The following is a 15836-nucleotide window of genomic DNA, read 5'->3' as shown; positions in this document are numbered from 1 at the left end:
CTGTAAGAAAATAAAGTATCTGGGCAAAAGGAAGACCAAGGAACAGTGGCAGGAGGAGGGTTTTGTGGGATTGTTGCAGGTGGAGGAGAAGAGGCAGGTGGATTGAAGGCAGGATAGGTGCTACACTTGGTGACAGGATAATAGTATTTGGTATGAAGTGGAGTAAACTGGGCTGTAGCTGAGGTTGCCATAGGCAATGGGGAGATAGATACTTGGGAAGGCAGGTGATTAATGACAGGACTGGAATGTTGTGGCTTAGCTAAATGCAGGAGATCTGACCATGCCTTTAGCACAGGTTGAACAAACGCTGATTCACACACAGCCTGACTAACCAGAGATTGCACTGAATGGATGCAATCAGACAACACCTGCTGTGGACAAGAGGAATAACATTCCATGAAAAAGGCTGGATCATCCTCTAACAACCATACCAGAGATTCAACTTGGCCAGAATTGAAGGGGGGAGAAAAATCATCACTTCCTTCGGGATAACATGATAGGGCTGGCTTTGCACATAATTTGATTAAGGGCTGAACTTTCTCAAATGACATGTAGCCCTGATCCACCAGGGAATGAGCTGATTGGATGGTTTCCATCAGCTGGTCACTATTCCACCTTTTTAGAAGCTGGCGACAATACTCACCATCCTCTTCTGCCAGCAGAGAATAATAAGTGATTTCATTTAAATCCATATTGGCAGACTAACAGGTCAGGATAGTTCCTCAATGCAGCCACGTCTGGTCAGGGATGGCCTTGGTATACTATCAGGGAATTATTAGACCAGACTGTGTGGACTGCACAGAGGAAACCCAAAATGCATGTAGGTGAAATAACAATAGAGTTTATTATAAGTGATAAGAAAGTGAAAACAAACAGTGCACTACCAACCACAAACAACAAGTAATATATACAATAAAGGGGAAATACCAGAGTCGTAAACAAAAGCCAGGCCGAGGTCATACATCGGGGAATCAGTAGATGGGTAAGGATAGGGAACCAGCAGGAGAGGGAGAGGACGGGTGGATGGACTGCAGAGCAGGGATCTTTAGGTAACAGGATACAAGAGGGACAGGTCCAGGATGGGCTCAGGATCGGGAGGGATCAGGTCGGGTAGATACAGGCTGATCTTACTTGTCATTCTTTTTTACAGACCTTAACCTTTTGCAGCCTTATTGGAGCTGCCAAGTCTTTATCTTGTGCTCCATTGGATGCACTTAATATACCCAGTAGTGACCCTTTGTTATGCCTTATATTTTTTAATATAGTGACATTGGCTCAGTACAAGCAGGACCTATTTGCTCCATAGTCTTGAGTCCTTGTAGTGAAGCACTGGCTGCCTTGTTTTTTTTTGAATTTGTTGGGCCCTGGAGTGGATCGTGTATGCTTCCCATGGTTGGAATCACCATTAGTTCCATCTTTTATCCCTCAGACTTACCCTGTGTGGGGTTATTTTATCCTGTAAGTAGTCCCCACACATGGTTAAACATACATGATTATTTCTGTATACTTCCTGAGTCCTTTGCAATTGTTATGATATTGATTACTTTACTTTTGTTAATTACTGTATACTAAACTGTACTATTTGCATACTTTTTCTATTGTAGACATTCTTTACCCATCTGACTTAAATTAACCTCTGAAGAAGGACTTTGTAGGCCGTAACATGTAAGGTGTTTATGTCTGTATGAATCATCACTAGTCCGTTAGTTTCAGGATTGTGGTTTCTTCAACTGTACAATTGGGTATCAAACATTGTTTTTATTTACTGATCTATATGCACATTATTGCTACATTTAATAAAATGTATACTTTTTATACTGAATATTTTGGTCTGTCTATACTAGACCCCTAGGAGTTCCAACCGTGCCCTTTGCCATTAGTTTTTTTTCCTTGTTCTTAAAGGCACAGGGCACGGGCAGGTGTTGGGCTACAAGAATTAAGAGACTGCATTTAAATAACGCAGTAGGAAATTGACCAGAAGCAGAACAATACTGTTTACAGAGAATAGGTCTAACCGATGTATGTCTAACTTTTATTTTTACTATGTGGCAGGGGGTAAGGGGGCAATGAATATATGCTATATGACGTGAGATGGTTTAGGTAAACACTGTTTTTGCACTTGGGTTATTGTCGTTTCAACTGATACGGCAGCGAGCTATGAACAAAAAGGTAGCTCTAAAAGCAGATGATCAGCAACAAGTAAATGCTGCACTTGGAGCACCTACCAAAATGGTCCTCATACACATTGTAAGGGATCTTCCCGGGGTAGGGTGTGTTTGGACACAGTTCACAGCAGACTTGGAATTTATAAAGCAGATCTTGGCGTTTATTCGTGGTACAAACAGTCCAGCAAACAAAATATACAGCAACACCGTGCTTTCTAAGTACAACAAAAATAAAAGTCCTAGCCCGGCTGGGCGCTTACTAACAGGTTCTGCTCACCTATCTGACACTTACAAACACAGCGTCTTTCACCTGGATATCGCAGGGTGAGTTTTAGCTCCAGCAGTGGCTGTGCTTGCAGCTTCCTCAAACACACAGACTGTTCGTTTCCCTGGCTGAGAGCAATCACCTGCAGACCCTGCAGAGCCGTTAGCTTCCCAGGCTAATTAGGATCAAAGCTCACCTGATCCCAAACCCAGGACTGGATCGGGGGATGTGGAATGACAGGTCCCTCTACCAAACCTACCTGCCATTCCATATAAACCCAGGCCCGGCAAAATTAAATAACAACTCAGCAGCATATCGCTGCTGAGAAACTGATCCATCCTGGATTTACCATCTCACACTGTGTAGCAACCTAGGTGAGATGTACACCCCCTCGATCACTTCTCCAGTGACATGTCTACATATCCCCCCCCTCTTTTTCAGACCGGAGGGCTGAGCCTTTTGTCCCCACAGACAACTTACCCTTGACAATGCGTCAGCATTTGCCTGTAATTTCCCTGGCCTGTGTTCCACAGTGAAATTAAAGTTTTGTAGGGAGAGAAACCATCTAGTCACTCTTGCATTTCTCTCCTTGTTTAACTTCATCCATGTTAGGGGGGCATGGTCTGTCACCAACTTGAATTTCCTGCCTAGCAAGTAATACTTTAACGATTCTAGGGCCCACTTCACTGCCCGCATTCTCCACCAATTGTAAGGGATCTTCCCGGGGTAGGGTGTGTTTGGACACAGTTCACAGCAGACTTGGAATTTATAAAGCAGATCTTGGCGTTTATTCGTGGTACAAACAGTCCAGCAAACAAAATATACAGCAACACCGTGCTTTCTAAGTACAACAAAAATAAAAGTCCTAGCCCGGCTGGGTGCTTACTAACAGGTTCTGCTCACCTATCTGACACTTACAAACACAGCGTCTTTCACCTGGATATCGCAGGGTGAGTTTTAGCTCCAGCAGTGGCTGTGCTTGCAGCTTCCTCAAACACACAGACTGTTCGTTTCCCTGGCTGAGAGCAATCACCTGCAGACCCTGCAGAGCCTTTAGCTTCCCAGGCTAATTAGGATCAAAGCTCACCTGATCCCAAACCCAGAACTGGATCGGGGGATGTGGAATGACAGGTCCCTCTACCAAACCTACCTGCCATTCCATATAAACCCAGGCCCGGCAAAATTAAATAACAACTCAGCAGCATATCGCTGCTGAGAAACTGATCCATCCTGGATTTACCATCTCACACTGTGTAGCAACCTAGGTGAGATGTACACCCCCTCGATCACTTCTCCAGTGACATGTCTACAACATACAATAAAAAAACATTTTATACCCCAAAAGAAATGAAACCCTAAAATACCACTCATCTGAAACAGAAGCCAACTTAGGAAAAAAAGAAAAAAAATGCACATTTCAGGCCTGAACAAAGAGCAGATAGCTACTGTAACAGGGGCGGATTCAGGGGGGCAATTAGGATAGCCTATTTAGAGGTAAGCAGTAGTTGAGGTGGGAGATGACCAGGGAGTGGATTAGAAGCTTTGTGTTGACATTGCTTAGGAAGGGGCGTATCTTGGAAATGTTGCGGAGGCTGAGATGGCAAATATTGGATAGCGATAGGATGTGGGGCCGAAAGGTTAGTTCAGAGTCCAGGATTACACCTAGGACCTTGGCATGGGGGGACAAGTTGATAGTTGAGCCATTGATATTGACAGAGAAATCAGGGGAAGTGGAACCTGAGGGAGGAAATATCATGAGCTTTGGGAGAAACCAGGGAGGTGGTGTAGATTGAGAAAAGGAGAGGTCCAGGAACAGAACCTTGGGGACCCCAATGGAGAAAAGAAGAGGAGAGGAGGAAGTAGAGTTGTAAGTGACACTGAAGGAGCGGTGGGATAGGTAGGATGAGAACCAGCAAAGAGTACAGTCCGCATCTGGGCGCAGGCGACGTGGCAAGTGACAATCCGCAATGTGTGGCAGGTGACGTGGCAAGTGACAATCTGCATCTGGTGACAGGCGACGTGGCAAGTGACAATTCGCAACGTGTGGCAGGTGGCATGGCAAGTGACAATCCGCAACGCGTGATGGGTGACGTGGCAAGTGACAATCTGCATCTGGCGACAGGGGTAGTGGCAAGTGACAATCCGCAATGTGTGGCAGGTGTCGTGGAATTTTCGTAAGATATATTTTAATGTATTGTCATAAGAGTCTGCCAGGGTTAGCACTCCTGAAGGCCACTCTAAAATGCTGACTGGGGCAGACTGACGCTGGTTGAGATCCATTAGGTAGTGGAAAACTTCCTGGGATTGGAGAGAGGTGTTTGCAGAGTGGGGGTATGTCCACGAGCGAAAGGGCCCCTGTGCATTGCATCGTCTGAGGGGATATGTTTGCTCTGCAAGGATCGGTTATGGGCGCATGTACGCTCTTTGTCTCTGCTGTGTCTGATCAGCACGTGTCGAGATTCGCAGCATGCACCTGCTGATAGCCTTCCATCTACAAGGAAGGGTAGCATAATCCAGGTATGCATTGTTCTCTGGAACAATGCATAATAAGGATTTCTATCGGAATTGTAGTCATCGTTCATCTGTTATTGTATGGCCTCTTTCACACTGATGTCCCGTTCAGGCCCGCCTGTCAGTTTTTCAGGCGGACCTGAACGGGTGCTCCATAGAGGTCTATGGAGCGTCGGATGTCAGCGGTGACATGTCCGCTGACATCCGACCCGCTCCGATCCGAAAAAGTGTAACGGAGGGAAAAGCTATTTTTCCATCCGTCTGCGGATCGGATCGGATGACGACCGGCACTGCGGTCCGTCGTCATCCGATCTCCCATAGGGGAGAGCGGCGCTGTGACAGGTCCGTCCCTGCGCAGTGTGCAGAGACGGAGCTGTCATCTCTCTGCTCAGCGGGGATCGGCGGAGTGATCCCCGCTGAGCAAACGGATATCCACGGGGCGGATCAGAACTGATCCGCCCCGTGTGAAAGGACCCTATATATTAATTTATCCTGTGCTACATCCTGTTTTGATCATTCACATCCTGTGTTGTTCATTTCCCAGGTCACAATCTGTGTAGGAGGTGATTGGCTGTTGAAGCCAATCCCTCCTCTTTTAAAATGTATTTTGTTGTCTGTGAATAAAAGAAAGAGGTAACTGCTCAAAGGCATCCGTGCTTAGATGAGGACGTAAGAATGTGGTAATGTCTGTTTACTGGGGTATGGGGAACCAGAGGGGAGGAATGGCTGAGGGGAGACATGGATCAAAAGGCTGCATTATACCATCATGGTGGAAGGGTGCTTATTAGCACAAGAGTGTAGTGCAATATCCTAGACACAGGCAACTTGGCAAGTGACAGTCTGAATCTGGTGGCAGGCGACGTGGCAAGTAACACTTTCACTGATTCTGCATTATAGTGAGTTTAACTATTTCATTTTATATAACAATGTAATAATCGAAATAATGCGCTTCAATCATCCTGACACCATAACAACCATGGCGCCGTGATGAAGCCATTTCCCTGTACTGTACTGTATATAACAGCTAGCAGCAGTGGTGGCCTAATGGACAGGCTGCCACTGGCTAGCAATTATTATTGACTGCGGATCCTGCTCTAATGAAGGTCTGAATAAGAAAATATCTCAGCTTGGGTTGACCAGACCAACACATATTTGTACTGGTTCAGGAAACAAATGCCCCCCCCCCCCCCTTTCTCTTGCTGGCTTCATTCTCTTGCATTGCATGGAGATTCTTTGCTCTCTGATATACAAAAACTAGAAGCTACAAATTATATTAAAACATATGTTGTAAAGTAAACATACTCAAACGTTAAAAATGGCCAATATTTATTTATATTTTTGAAACATCGTGAACTCCATTTCTTCCCACTGAATTGGAGCTTTAGTTGAAGGCCTTTTCCATACCAATGTTAACATTTCAGCAAAAAATTGGAATACGCTGTGAATTCCATTACACTTTTCCTTCCACAGTTATTAAAAAGCAATTAATGCAAACATTTCCGGCCTTCCCTGTTTTTACCACATGGGACAAAAAAGGTTACAGTCAGAGAAAAGAGGTTACAGGAGGACAAAGAGAGAAAATGTATTTAAATGGAACATACAGAGAATTGTGACTTTACTGATTAGAAGACACTGATAGATCACTAAGATCATTTTTAGTAAGACTTTTTTTACTTGAACATTTATATATATATATATATATATATATATATATATATATATATATATATATATATTGCACTACCCCCTTAGGGGCTGCTAATTTTGTTCTTTTACCTTATGCCAGCCTGCTCCGGTTCTGATCCTCCCATGCAATTCCTCGTTCAAAAGTTTTTATTTTATGTTAAAATAAATTACATGTACAGAATATAAGACAAATTATTTGATACCAGAAATAAAAAGACATATTGAAGTACGGATGATATAAAGCAAAGAAGAATTTCAAGATATTCTCGTGGAAATGACAATAAATGACCTTATATATTTTAGAATTTGAAAACATTCTTATAGCTGAGTTTTAAACATTTTAATCACAAGAAAATATAAATATGTCTAAAAGAAAATATATGATTTTAAAGTTTTGACCATAACTTCTAAAGTATGTTTATAGTAAGTATTATATAGTAAGAGAGGAACATAAAAGGTATATAGGAGGGGAAGGGGAGGGAATAATTCTCTGGAGGAGGTTTTATATATCAGCTAATGTTGTAATTCTATAAAAAATCTTAATCACCATAACAATAAAACTCGGTTATCAATATTATCTGACGTATAATATTTAATCCAGGGTTTCCATATGATATCAAGCTTTGTCATCTGGTTTTTATCTATAGTGTCCATTTTAGCATGGATGAAAGATTGATTAATTCTACGTTTGGTTTCTGCAATAGTCACCACGTCTGTTTTCCACGCATTGGCTATAGTCTGCTTTGCGACTATCAGGAGTGTAAGAACTAATTTGAATCCTCCCATGCAATTCCATAACACAGCACTTCACACTCTGAACTTTTCAAGTTGCTTTATTTGGGAATAGGGATGAGCTTCGTGTTCGAGTCGAACGTACGTTCGACTCGAACATTGGCTGTTCGTCTGTTCGGCGAAATCCGAACATTTTGGTCCGTTCGTGTCAAATTCGTGTGGCGCTCACGGCCCACAATGCACTGCGATGGCGCAGTGCATTGCTGGCTCATGATTGGCCAAGCATGCACTGTGACCCCGCATGCTTGGCCAATCGCAGCGCCAGCAGCGAGGAGAGCCATGATTGGCCACAGGCAGGATGCCTGTGGCCAATCATAGCTCAGGCTGTGTAGTGCACGCCCCACACTATATAAGGCTGCCATTGCGGCGGCCTCGTGTAGTGTGTTGGAGTCTGAAGCAGTGGGTGTTCTGTGTACCTTTAACACAGTACACACCGATCGTTTTCGGCTGATTTCCTATCTTGCTGTTGTGTAGTGGCTATTGTCTGCGTGCCCTGACCGCAGTATACACCACTATATTCACCTCACCTATATAGCTAGTGATCTATCTTTAATAATAGAGCTTGCAGTCAGTAGTGTTAGGAGATAGTGCGTGCTGTCTGCGTGCTCTGTACTCAGTACATACCGCTATATCCACCTACATAGCTGTTCTCTATTTGATCCCACTTGCCATCTGCAGGAGTTATTGGAAGTAGTGTGTGCCTCCAGCACAGCACAGTATACATCTGTATATACCCCTTTATCTCTGCTGTTTTCTGGTTGTTGTCTGCGTGCCCTGACCGCAGTATACACCGCGATATTCACCTCGCCTATATAGCTAGTGATCTATCTTTAATAATAGAGCTTGCAGTCAGTAGTGTTAGGAGATAGTGCGTGCTGTCTGCGTGCTCTGTACCCAGTACATACTGCTATATCCACCTACATAGCTGTTCTCTATTTGAGCCCAATTGCCATCTGCAGGAGTTGATGGAAGTTGTGTGTGCCTCCAGCACAGCACAGTATACATCTGTATATACCCCTTTATCTCTGCTGTTTTCTGGTTGTTGTCTGCGTGCCCTGACCGCAGTATACACCGCGATATTCACCTCACCTATATAGCTAGTGATCTATCTTTAATAATAGAGCTTGCAGTCAGTAGTGTTAGGAGATAGTGCGTGCTGTCTGCGTGCTCTGTACCCAGTACATACCGCTATATCCACCTACATAGCTGTTCTCTATTTGAGCCCACTTGCCATCTGCAGGAGTTATTGGAAGTTGTGTGTGCCTCCAGCACAGCACAGTATACATCTGTATATACCCCTTTATCTCTGCTGTTTTCTGGTTATTGTCTGCGTGCCCTGACCGCAGTATACACCGCGATATTCACCTCACCTATATAGCTAGTGATCTATCTTTAATAATAGAGCTTGCAGTCAGTAGTGTTAGGAGATAGTGCGTGCTGTCTGCGTGCTCTGTACCCAGTACATACCGCTATATCCACCTACATAGCTGTTCTCTATTTGAGCCCACTTGCCATCTGCAGGAGTTATTGGAAGTTGTGTGTGCCTCCAGCACAGCACAGTATACATCTGTATATACCCCTTTATCTCTGGTGTTCTATAAAAAAGGCATCTGCAGGAGTTAGTGGGTGTTGTGTGCCTCCAGCACAATATAAACTACCCAACTGCTGTTTTACCCAACTCCCTTCAGGCCATTACCATGTCTGGAAGGCCAGCAAGGAGAGGCAGACAGGCGCGAGCCGATAAAAGAGGGCAAGCAGGCTCTGTGTCTAGAGACAACAGTGCTGGTCGTGGACGCGGTGCATTGTCATCAGCACGTGGCCATGGGACATGCTTGTCCTTCTTTTCGGCAGCTGGACATGTTGAACCGCAACATGCCAACGACTTGGTAGAGTGGATGACCAAGCCCTCTTCATCCTCCTCATCCTCTCTCACCCAGTCTCAGGGTAGTAGCAAAGCAGCTGCCAACGCATCGTCTTCCCTCCTCTCAATGTCATCATCAGTGACTCCTTCCCTAGACCCACCACGTCCTCCTGAGGAGTCTCCTGAACTCTTTGAGCACAGTGTTGGGTACATGCTCCAGGAGGATGCCCAGTGTTTTGTGGGCTCTGATGATGACACTCAGCTAGAGGAAGGCAGTAGCGTGAGCGCAGAGAGAGGGGATGCTCAAGAAGGACAGCAATCTGGCAGTCATGTTCCACAAGCTGCAGCATACTGCCAGGTTTGCTACAGCGATGAAGAGGGAGGGGATGATGAGGGCACTGACTCCACGTGGGTGCCTGGAAGGAGGGAGGAGGAGGAGGAGGCACATGTCCAACGAGGCAGGATGCCCTCCGGGGGCCAGCTTAGGGGCAGCACACCGACTGAATCACACCGCAGAGCTCCGCCTGTGCAGAGCGCTGCCTCTGCGCGTTATTCTAAAAGTTCTTTGGTGTGGGCCTTTTTTGAGACGAGTGCATCAGATCGCACCGCTGCTATTTGCAACATATGTCTCAAGCGTATCTCACCTGGCCAAAACATCAGCCGCTTGGGCACCACATGCTTGACCAGACATATGTTGACCTGCCATGCAGCTCGTTGGCAAGCGTACCTCAAAGACCCACACCAAAGCGGACCTCTCCTTGCTCCTCATCAGCTGGCATCTCCAACCCCACTAGACCTTCAGTCCTCTCTGAAACCTGCTCTGAGAGGAATGAAGGTGTAGAATTAGGTGTGTCACAGCCAAGTGCTTCCGGGAACTCTGCTAGCGGTACACCCACGTCCGATTATAGCAGGCAAATGTCCCTGCCCCAGCTGCTGGACCGGCGGAAGAAGTTTACTCCCAGCCATCCACATGCCCAGCGGTTGAATGCTAGCTTGGCTAAATTGCTAGCACTTCAACTGCTGCCTTTTCAGTTGGTAGACTCTGCCCCCTTCCGTGAGTTTGTACAATGTGCGGTTCCTCAGTGGCAGGTCCCCAAACGCCACTTTTTCTCACGGAAGGCGATTCCGGCTCTCTACCGGCATGTGGAAGGCAATGTCCTTGCCTCGCTGGACAGGGCGGTCAGCGGTAGGGTGCATATTACCGCTGACTCATGGTCCAGCAGGCATGGACAGGGACGTTACCTGTCTTTCACGGCCCATTGGGTCACTCTTCTGGCTGCTGGGAAGGATGCAGGACAAGGTGCAGTAGTGTTGGAGGTTGTTCCGCCACCACGCCTCCAAAATGCTACTATTGGTTGTGACACACCTCTCTCCTCCACCCCCTCCTCTTCTTCTTCCTCCATGGCCTCTTCCAGTGCTCTGTCCTCAGAACCAGCGGTGCTCCGTAGGCGTTCCAGGGGCTACGCAAGTACGCAGGCAAAACGATGCCATGCCGTGCTTGCGCTGGTTTGTTTGGGGGACAGGAGCCACACTGGGGCGGATGTTTTGTCAGCTCTGCAGGGGCAGGCCGAGAGGTGGTTGACGCCATGCCAGCTTAAGCCAGGAATGGTGGTTTGCGACAATGGCACCAACCTCCTCTCCGCCCTCCGACAGGGACAACTGACCCATGTGCCCTGTGTAGCTCACGTCCTTAACCTGGTGGTGCAGCGGTTCTTGGGCAGGTACGCCGGCTTACAGGATGTCCTGAAGCAGGCCAGGAAAGTCTGTGTGCATTTCCGCCGATCATTTGCCTGTGCTCGGCTGGCTGAGCTCCAAAAGGAGTTGAACCTGCCCAAGAACCGCCTTATATGTGACATGCCCACCAGATGGAACTCAACATTGGCCATGCTGCAGCGGCTGCACACGCAGCAGAGGGCCATCAATGAGTACCTGTGCGACTACGGCACCAGGACAGGGTCAGGGGAGCTTGGTTTTTTCTCACCACGCCAGTGGGGCATGATCAGGGATGCATGCACTGTCCTGTCACCGTTTGAGGAGGCCACAAGGATGGTGAGCAGTGACAGTGCATGCATCAGTGACACTGTACCTCTTGTCCACCTCTTGGAGCATACGCTGCGTGGAATAATGGACAGGGCACTTGAGGCAGAACAGAGGCAGGAAGAGGAGGACTTCCTTGCCTCTAAAGGCCACCTTTATCCAGACAGTGTTCCTGCTGTGCCACCCATCACACAGGAAGAGGATGAGGAGGAAGAGGAGGAGGAGGATGATTGTGTCAGCATGGAGGTGGAGGCTGGCACTCAGCAGCAGCAGCAGCAGTCTTATAGGGATGGTTTACAGTCCCAAGAAACACGTGGACTTGTACGTGGCTGGGAGGAGGTAGCTGCGGATCATGTTGTCCTTAGTGACCCAGAGGACTCCGGACCAAATGCCTCAGCTAACCTACGCTGCATGGCCTCCCTGATCCTGCAAAGCCTGCGGAAGGATCCTCGTATTCTTCGGATCAAGGAGAGGGACCATTACTGGCTGGTCACTCTCCTTGATCCACGGTACAAGGGTAAGGTTGCCGACCTTATCTTGCCATCGCAGAGGGAGCAGAGGATGAGACATCTCCGGGAGGCCTTGCAGAAAGGTCTGTGCAACGCGTTCCCAGAGACTGGGAGGTTACAAACTCCTGGTCCTGGACAACGTGTTGCTGAGGCATCGGTCAGAAGGAGCGGTGGAGAAGGTGGCCGTCTGACTAATGCTTTCAGACAATTTTTTAGTCTGCAGCCCCAAGGTATGATCAGTTCCAGCACCCATCGCCAGCGTCTGATTTACATGGTGCAGGAATACCTAGGGGCAAGGTCAGACTTGGACACCTTTCCTACCGAAAATCCTCTGGCTTACTGGGTCTTGAGGATGGATCACTGGCCAGAGCTTGCACAGTATGCAATTGAGCTACTGGCCTGTCCTGCATCCAGCGTTCTTTCGGAACGCACCTTCAGTGCTGCTGGTGGCTTTGTTACCGATCACAGGGTGCGCCTGTCCACCGAATCAGTTGATCGACTGACCTTCATCAAGATGAATCAGTCTTGGATCACCCACAGCTACCAAGCACCTGAAGCTGATGTAACCGAATAATTTTTTTTGAAATACCACATCCCTTCAAGACTGCCTATGCTGATGCTGAGTGACTGTCCTGTTATGTTGATTGTCTATCCTCTTCCTCCTCCGCTGATATGTTGGAAGAACATTTTTAGTTCTGGGTGATGCCAGCAGCCCAATTTTTCTGCCCCTGTTTAACAGGGGCGTTTAATTACAATTTTTGATGCAATGCTTTGCAGCAGGGCTAATTCCTGCAATAAAACTAGAGTATATGGCAGAGGTTGCAGTGTGGTGGCACCAGCACCAGTGCCTAAGGCCCAATTTTTCTGCCCCTGTTTAACAGGGGCGTTTAAGTACAATTTTTGATGCAATGCTTTGCAGCAGGGCTAATTCCTGCAATAAAACTAGAGTATATGGCAGAGGTTGCAGTGTGGTGGCACCAGCGCCAGTGCCTAAGGCCCAATTTTTCTGCCCCTGTTTAACAGGGGCGTTTAAGTACAATTTTTGATGCAATGCTTTGCAGCAGGGCTAATTCCTGCAATAAAACTAGAGTATATGGCAGAGGTTGCAGTGTGGTGGCACCAGCACCAGTGCCTAAGGCCCAATTTTTCTGCCCCTGTTTAACAGGGGCGTTTAAGTACAATTTTTGATGCAATGCTTTGCAGCAGGGCTAATTCCTGCAATAAAACTAGAGTATATGGCAGAGGTTGCAGTGTGGTGGCACCAGCACCAGTGCCTAAGGCCCAATTTGTCTGCCCCTGTTTAACAGGGGCGTTTAAGTACAATTTTTGATGCAATGCTTTGCAGCAGGGCTAATTCCTGCAATAAAACTAGAGTATATGGCAGAGGTTGCAGTGTGGTGGCACCAGCACCAGTGCCTAAGGCCCAATTTTTCTGCCCCTGTTTAACAGGGGCGTTTAAGTACAATTTTTGATGCAATGCTTTGCAGCAGGGCTAATTCCTGCAATAAAACTAGAGTATATGGCAGAGGTTGCAGTGTGGTGGCACCAGCACCAGTGCCTAAGGCCCAATTTTTCTGCCCCTGTTTAACAGGGACATGTAATTACAATTCTTGATATAATATTTCACAGGAGGGCCCCTTCCTGTGCCCACCCAGAGTAACGGTGAGGACTTATAGTGTTGTGGCACCAGCACCACAACCACCAAAGGTCAATTTTTCTACCACTGTTCAACAATGGCATGTAATTACAATTCTTGATATAATCGTTCACAGCAGGGCGCTCCAGCGCCCACCAAGAGTCACTTTGAGGGCTTACAATGTTGTGGCAAAACCAACACCTTGTTCCGCCATTTCTGCAGAGCATATAGGGCAGGCCTCTACTTTCAAACATCCAATTTACAAACATCTCCTACTTGCAAACGGAAGGAGACAACAGCAAGTGAGATGAAAAAAGATTGACGACAAAACAAATTATACAGGACTGGAGCTACACTTTAAAAATGTACCAGTTGAAAATTACAAACAGATTCAACTTAACACAACAAACCTACACAGTCCCTGTCTTGTTTGCACCGCCTGTATACTGCTGTTCTGAGTATATAGGGCCTGGGGGGCCACACGCATTTCCTTTTTTTAATATGGGTATGGGGTTCCCCTTAATATGCGTACAAGACCCAAATAGGCTGGTAATGGGCAGGGAGGGCTACCCATGCCATTTTTCTCAATGATTTTCAACCATATTGCAGGAACCAGATATAACATTAAAACCGCAAGCAGTTTTAAATGGTGTTATTTCCGTTAAATGTCATTTTGTGCAGGGACTGTTCTAAACACGGGAAACACGTGGCACTTCACAGGCATACTACAGACACCCCACAGGCACCATATTTAAAGGAATATTTCACTTTTTTTTTTTCACTTTAATCGTCATTAAAATCAGTGCTCCCGCCAAAACGGCCGTTTTTAAAACTTTTTTTTGCATTGACCCATGTCCCCTGGGGCAGGAGCCAGGTCCCCAAACCCTTTTTAGGACAGTATCTTGCATATTAGCCGTTAAAATAAGCACTTTTCATTTCGAACGTTCGAGTCCCATTTGGGGTCCGTTCGAAAGTTCTGGTGCGAACCGAACCGGGGGGTGTTCGGCTCATCCCTATTTGGGAATACATTTATAGGGCGGTCTAATGAAGCATATGAGATGCCCTGTTAATTCCCAAATTTGAAATGAAAGGGAATATTAAATCATAGCCATAGCTTTTTGGATTAGATTTCCCTGTCAGCGATCCCTCTCGGATTTCTCTCTTTCTTTAATGCACTCTCGCTATGGGCAGCTGGGCATCACTCTGAATAATGCTGTGGATGTTGAAACTCAAAGTCCTAGGCCTCCCCACCTATTTCCATGACTTGCAGTGTCTAACTTCCTTCACTAGCCCGAGAAGTTTAATACTGTGGTCCTTGGATACACAGCACAGAATTTCTGAATAGATCCACTGGGTTTGCACTCCCTTTGCACTCTCCTAACAACAGTCCATGCTCTACTCACAGAAGGTTGTTTCTCAGTCTTCTTCCTCCTCTTAGTTCCTACTTCCTCCTCCCGCACAATCCAGTACATCCCCGCTTGGGACGTCCCGGTATTCCTCCAGCGTTAAATGAGGACTCCTGCTCCCGGGGACCCGACTTCAGCCTCCCTGGAGTCACCTCCGGCTGTCTGGCCCCAGGATCTCTCAACTCCCGGGCCTTCAAGCCCCCTCCCGGGCCTCTGGTCCCAAACCTCCGGATCTCAAACTCCCTTCCTTGAACTCCCGAGGACATTTGACCCCCCCTTTTATGAGAGACCTCCTTCTGTGACCACAAAAATGAACCACTGGTCAAGTCTCTCACATGAGGTTTCCTGCCACTCAGGTCTCAGCTCATCCTCTCTGTCCAGCACACCCACCGTCCAGCAGAGGAGACATCCCTGAGCCCAAGTGTAGGCAGTCACACCCCCTTCTACTCTGACACTCCCAACCCCAAATCCACAACCAGGCCCAGCAAAAAGACATGGCCCTGGCCGAATTTACCTATCTCTACACCCCACACAATCAAAAACACCACTAGGCACCTACCAAAAAGGTAGGGGGTGCTATATATATAGATCTTTTATATATATATATATATATATATATATATATATATATATATATATATATATATATATATATATTTTACATGAGTAAAAATAGGCACTATTATTTGGAAAAATAAAGCTGCCTATATTTGTATAAACAGTGTGGAAATGTCTTTGTTAAACCTTAGGAATTCAATGGATTTCTTCATAAATGGCTCCTGAAATGTCATCTGATATTGATCTAAATTGTAATAAAGACTGCTGAACAACAAATATATTTTACACTGTAATATCGTTATTCAAAAAAGTTTTTTTTAACATTTTTTTTTATCCCATATGATATTTTCTGCTATCTGGTGCTCCGTTAGAGAGGATTTCCCTCATTTACTGCTCTGAAGAAGTGAAAC

Source organism: Lithobates pipiens, unplaced genomic scaffold (genome assembly GCF_037356315.1).
Source record: "Lithobates pipiens isolate NorthernLeopardFrog02 unplaced genomic scaffold, aLitPip1_a1.2 Scaffold_1, whole genome shotgun sequence".
In the NCBI taxonomy this organism is placed as follows: domain Eukaryota; kingdom Metazoa; phylum Chordata; class Amphibia; order Anura; family Ranidae; genus Lithobates; species Lithobates pipiens.
The sequence above is the reverse complement of the archived record's forward strand: the minus strand, read 5'-3'. Positions refer to the sequence as shown.